A 6,027-nucleotide genomic window follows, 5' to 3' on the forward strand; every position below is an offset into this window, starting at 1 on the left:
TTTTCTTCTGTAGTAATTTCATTTGATATTATATTAATCCTGATTTACAATTTTTGGACATGGTTCATCTTAAATAATTTGTAATTAGTTTCAGTTTTGGAAAATCGCGCCCAGAAGCTACTAAAACTGGTTATGTTTGCATAATGTGTAATGTAATAGTAGCATTTTGGGTGGGAAAACAAAAGGCATTTCTTGGTATGAATCCCAACACTTCATAAGCGGCGTTCGAGGATTTCTCGCTTCAGATAAAGCTGTCAATACATCATAGATTTTTACTCAATCAATATCAGCAGTGTTATCGCTACCGAACACTAAATATAGATCCTGGCAATACTTCGTGAGATCTTCGTAAGAAAATCCAAAAAAGGACAGAAGCAATCAACGTTTCTTTTGGATCGAGAAGAGGATAATTATGAGACTCAAAATATGCCTGTCTTTTCTTTTTTCGAGGACAAATGGATTATTGAGGTGTAAAGTTGGGTTCAAAACCAAAGTCATCTGCTATTGCTGCTGTTTCTTTGATAGTTTCTTCAAATCCTTCAATTGATCATTGATATCGAGGAATAATATTATACAAATTGTGGTTTTCTGTTAATTGCCAATTTTATTGTTACATCTTCGTTTACAGATGTCTTCCATGTATCACAAGGTATAATAGTCGCCGTGTGTCCTCAGCTAAAATGTTTTAAAAAGTACAACAAAAGTACAATATGCTTAACAACATTTATGGTTATATCTATATTAAAATGAAGGTAAATATACCAAGATATTAAAAAACAATTGTACAGTCCTAACCTAATAATGCTTGTGAAGTTTTCCAATAAATCTGAACTGTAATTTTGAAATATTATTGCTGAGAATGCAAAGAGAATACAAAGATCAAATTCAATGAGTGAAAATACAAAAGTAGTTCACTAAACTGAGTTTCTTCCCTGAAATGATTTGATTTGCTTGCGAAGCACTAAGCAGCTTTGAACAGATCGCGGGAATCAAATATACAGATGGGTTCAGAGTGTGCTTTCCAACTTTTGTGTAACATTTTCCTTTGATAGGGCAGAGTTGTCTTCACAATCTGGGTTACATAAAAAGGAGTGACGTCAGTACAAAACAGCTTTCCTTCTTGGGGAACAACGGTTGTGTTCCATATTTCTAACTATTTTCGTTTCAAGATCTCAATTTAGTGTGAAACATAAAAGCCAGCTGGATAAATCTCTTACACATCATTTACAATGGCCTTTCAACTAATAGCCCGTGCAGGGATCAAACCTCAGCTAATGGTACGAGTTGCGTAAGGCTCTGCAACATGCAGGTAAGAAACTAACCTCTGCTTCGTCATTATATACACAGTGAGCTATATTTGCGAGCCTACTACCCGCTGCGGGCTCCGTATTTAATTGTGGTACAAGACCGGCTGTGGAGATGAAGTGAGACTGGTGTGTACATTAAAAGGCTCATAGTGTCCCTGAGAGGGCTCAAACCACCACCCTTTTGGTTAACAACCGAGCCACAAAAACCCATGTACAGCTTAACACTTCTCGGTCTCAGTGAAAGTTATACACTCCGTAAAATTTCCGGAGGTTAATTTGTTTTTAAAGGAAAATCACCAACAGCGGCCGAGATCTACTGGAGTTTTTCATTCTATACTGCGATTTCTGTAGGGTACCCTGTGAAAATACGAAATTTGACGAGAAGGGATTTACATATAAGGTCAGAAGGCTTGGGGAATTGGACCTTATGGTGAAGGCTGCGGGCTCAGCAGCAGCAGAACCTGATCAGTGTCAGTTGACTCCGATATACTTTGAAAAATAACTTCGGGATTTAGAGTCAGACGTGCTACCGTTGCACCATGGGGTATTTGATTTAAAAAAAATAGAAAAACAGTCAGTGTTCCTGGATCTGTTATCGAGAACAACACCTGCACAAGAGCTGCGCAGGAAGAATAAAATGTGGTCTGGGAAGAAGAGACTCTCTTCGGAAGAGCGGCGCGCTTCACAGGAGAATTTTTTGTGAAGCTGATTTGTCTCCTTTGGGGATTTCAAAATTGCTGATATCTGTGGCGCAAAGGTAGCATGTCTGACTCCCCATTAGAAGGCTGCGTGTTCAAATCGCGTCGAGGTCTGCTATTAGTTTATCAGGTTCTGTTGGTCCTGAACACGGAATTCACACCATGTAGTTGAGTTCTATCTGTACACCACATAGATAATCTAAACACAATAGAACCCTACAGGACACGCAGTTAGGGTCTCACACAGCGAATACCCTTGAACACAAGAGAGAAGGCACAGTTCAAATCTGCGAAACATCACCTCTGTCTTTAGAGACAGCTACATCAGAGAATGGAATCCCGGAAGTTTAAAATAACTTCTTTTAATACAGGTTCAAGCAAACCTGAAAGTTAGGGAGTTTCCGGACACTTTTGTTTTATTAAAAAGTGTCTGAAGCCTGAAAATGTAATTTGAAAAAAAACCCGCTATTGGACAATAGCAGGTACTTTTTGTAACGATTTGCTATTTCATGCTGGAAAACAAAGGAAACAGACCCAATGTTTGCTTTCAGGTGCGGTTCATTACATAAAAGATATTACTGAGGAGCTCGAATAAAATTTAAACGAGCCAGGTAGAAGTCGAACCTACAATCTTACGATCCGAAATCAGATGCGTTATTTATTAAACCGCTGGCATTTCACATAACCTGAATTCCCTCATAGTGTGCTCAGCGTCGCTACTAGTAATCCACCGCCACGTCTAAAATTTCGATTCCGATTCCGAAATTCCGATTGATTGAGAATTCAAAGAAAGACTGTTTTCTTCCACCACACCGTATAATTATCACATCCCCCAGACTCTCCAACTTCTCCAGACCTTGCTGGGTGAGCATTTGCTCCGATAAATTAGGTCACGTATCATGTTAAATCACTTCTTCTCAACACAACATTTCCTGGTGCACATTTTCTCTATGAAAAAAATACATTTTTCCCTTGCACGATTTTTCGTTTTTTATCAAAACGTACAGCAAGAAAAAAGAAGAAGAAATAGTGTCGCAAAAGAACTCTGTCGCCCTTGGGAGATGTCAAACGCATTGGACATGAAAAATGCCCAATAAAAGCCATTTCTCTTCGTTTCTCAGTGTCGGGGCTGCTACTGTATGTAAAAGAGGCAATTTTCTCTGAGAGCAGTTTCAGCGCTTTCTGAACGCAGATGTCTCAGAGCGGTGTGTCCAAGTAGCTGTTAAAGGTGATGGTTATCTTGTCACCATAGCTTCGTTGGTTAAAGCACCTTTCTATTAAACAAAAGAACCTATGTTCAAATCCCAGCCGTGTATTTCTTCCTATCTTGTAGTATAGATCTTACCATTTTGGGCACTCACAAAGGGCTTGATTTCGTTAAATGCATGTGTTCATTTCCTTTCTGGAAAACTTGTTTTTTGATGAAATTCACACAGCTTGCGAAACATGAAATTCAGTTCTTGGTTATCAGTGCAGAAGAAATATTACCGGCTGGCAAAAAGAACGGTAAGAGATTTTTTTTTGATTCGAGAAAAGACTCCACCAGTCAGTCTCTGTGGTGCAATCGGTTAGCGCGTTCGGCTATGAACCGTAAGGTTGGTGGTTCAAGTCCACCCAGGGACGTGTTTTTTTTTGCGATGTAAACATTGTTTTTGCATAGGTCGATTGGATTTCTCAGCTAAACCATAGCCATTTTAATATTTGTAGGAGATGCGACTGTTCAACACGTGTCAAAAATGTCCAATAATGCCCAACATCGCAACTCCCCAGAAAACCATATTCACCCAAGGAAAATGATCGTCTAATCGTCATTTATACTCCCCTCACATCCTCTGCTGAAATATTTTAAAAATACAACGCAGATTTGTTTGAGAGCTTGACAAGCATTGTTTTGTTAGCACTGTGCATCTGGATTTTGATATTTTGACATATTTACCCTAATTTTAAACTGTAAATACTGTACAATCTGTTGTAATTGTGTTGTAATATTAAAATATGTTAGCTGAGGATGCAAAGGGGTGAAAGGGAAAGGTCAGAGGGTATAGTAACAACAAGGTTAGGATTGGTGGAGGTGGTAGGGGTGTTGATGGTTTTTCTCTGTAGAGGATGATTGAGTTTTTTATCCTTCTCTGAAGTGAGAAACTGGAAGAGTTGGGAGTTGAGAGATCTGATGAGGTTAGTTATAGAAGGAAGTTGATGTGGAGCTGTTAGCCGTAAGAATTCCTTAATGTCTTTGATGTTGTCATCAAAGATAAACTGCAGTCAGCAAAGATAAAAAGAAAATGATCTTTGCATACTGCCTTGTCTTTCTCACACCTGAAGAAGGCTCCACGGCCAACACGTTGTGTTTCCTTTCTTCTCTTTTCAGCATGGAATAACCCTTTACTTGTTCCTTTGCAGCCTACGCATGCTGACGCAGCTACTCACCTGATATTTAAATTTCCTATAATCACAAATATGAATGTCTACTGTGGGTATTTTTTCCATGATTATTTATTCTGTCATTGAAGCATATTTTATGTCATACCGAAGTGTCATAATCACTGAATTTTTTTTTTCATTTAGAAAGTAAGAAAATGATAAATCACTATGAATTGCATTAAGCCTGTTCTGATCTAGATTGTCTATATACTTTAACATGCCATGTTCACAATGTCACAACTCAGAAATGCAACAGTGAAGTGTTGTAATTACCAATGTACATAGTGTCGGAACATTGAGATGTTTTGATAATGAGGAAGGAGGGACATGCCATGTTCACAGGGTCATATTTAAAAAAATGGCACAGTAAAATTTCCTAAAGTTCAGGATTTTGATAGTCTGTTCCATTGTCTCTCACACCTCAGTGTCAGAATTTTTAGATGTTTTTATAACCAGGGGGTAGGTTTATAGCAAGAAGCAGAAAGTGCCATCACCCGTTGCTCATCCTCGGTTAACCATATATTCTCATATGCCATGTTCTAGACGTCCCATTTATATTAAAAAGTTCTTGTAAAATGCAAGATTTTAAGACTTTTTATGGTCAGAAGGCAAGGTCGTGGTAAATATGCAGAAAGTGCCTGTGAACTTCTGTTTTGTCTTATTTACTTATTGTGTTTGTGTTACTGTGAGTTTTGAAAATTGGTTTACAATTTTCTGAAATGTGTTTCACACAAAAATGTTATTTGGATAGTCACTACTTACATATTCCCATTTACTGAGGATAAATACAGTAATCCATCCCGATTAGTACTTTTAAAAATTACTGTAAAGAGCCATCTACAGGCGAAAGGCGGCATAACATCACAGCAGCAGCATTTAAGGCAGAAGAAGAAGCTGGCGAATAAGAAGCCAGCTTCAGCCTCGTTAATGCAATACCATTGGGTGAAGTGGAAAAATATTTCTTGCTCTGAATCCTAACATTTTTATAGGAGGTGTTCTAGTACTTCTTGCCTCAGATAAAATTGCCAATACACTTATTTCTACTCCATCAATAGCAGCAGCGTTATCGGTACTGAGTCCTAAATGTACGTCCTGTCATCATATAAAATGTCAAAAGTTTCAACTGCATTCAACTGATCAAAGTTCTCTTCGATGACAGTTATAATTTTATCTAAAATACATCCGAAACAAATTTGCACTGTTTTTTTTATCCAGAAGAGCATCATCATGAGACTCAAAACATACCTGTTTTTTCTTCTTTCCAGGAGGAAGGATTGTTCAGATGCAAACATTGGTCCAAAATCAATGTACTCTCCTATCGCTGTTGCTTCTTTAAATCCTTCATTTGAACGTCGATATTGAGGGATGATATCGTACAAATTGTGGTTTTCTTTTAAAGCAAATTATATTAAAGTATGAGCCTCTGTTATACTGTAGTTGTCTTGGAAGTTTCGAAAGGTATAATATACCCCCTTGTGCCCTCAGCTAAAATATGATAAAATACAACAAAATTTATTTACATAGAACAGCACTTATGGTTACATGTATATTAAAATTAAGATAAATATACAAAAGTATTAAAATACAAATGTACAGTCCTA

General features: G+C 37.6%; 1 non-coding gene across 1 annotated transcript; it reads left to right on the forward strand.

Moving 5' to 3' along the window:
- Positions 1–3,554: 3,554 nt before the first annotated feature.
- Positions 3,555–3,628, forward strand: trnah-aug (transfer RNA histidin (anticodon AUG)). Its single transcript has one exon. It is a non-coding gene; the product is annotated as a tRNA-His (tRNA).
- Positions 3,629–6,027: the final 2,399 nt, after the last annotated feature.

Source organism: Atractosteus spatula (genome assembly GCF_055471065.1).
Source record: "Atractosteus spatula isolate fAtrSpa1 chromosome 10 unlocalized genomic scaffold, fAtrSpa1.hap1 SUPER_10_unloc_11, whole genome shotgun sequence".
Taxonomy (NCBI): Eukaryota; Metazoa; Chordata; class Actinopteri; order Semionotiformes; family Lepisosteidae; genus Atractosteus; species Atractosteus spatula.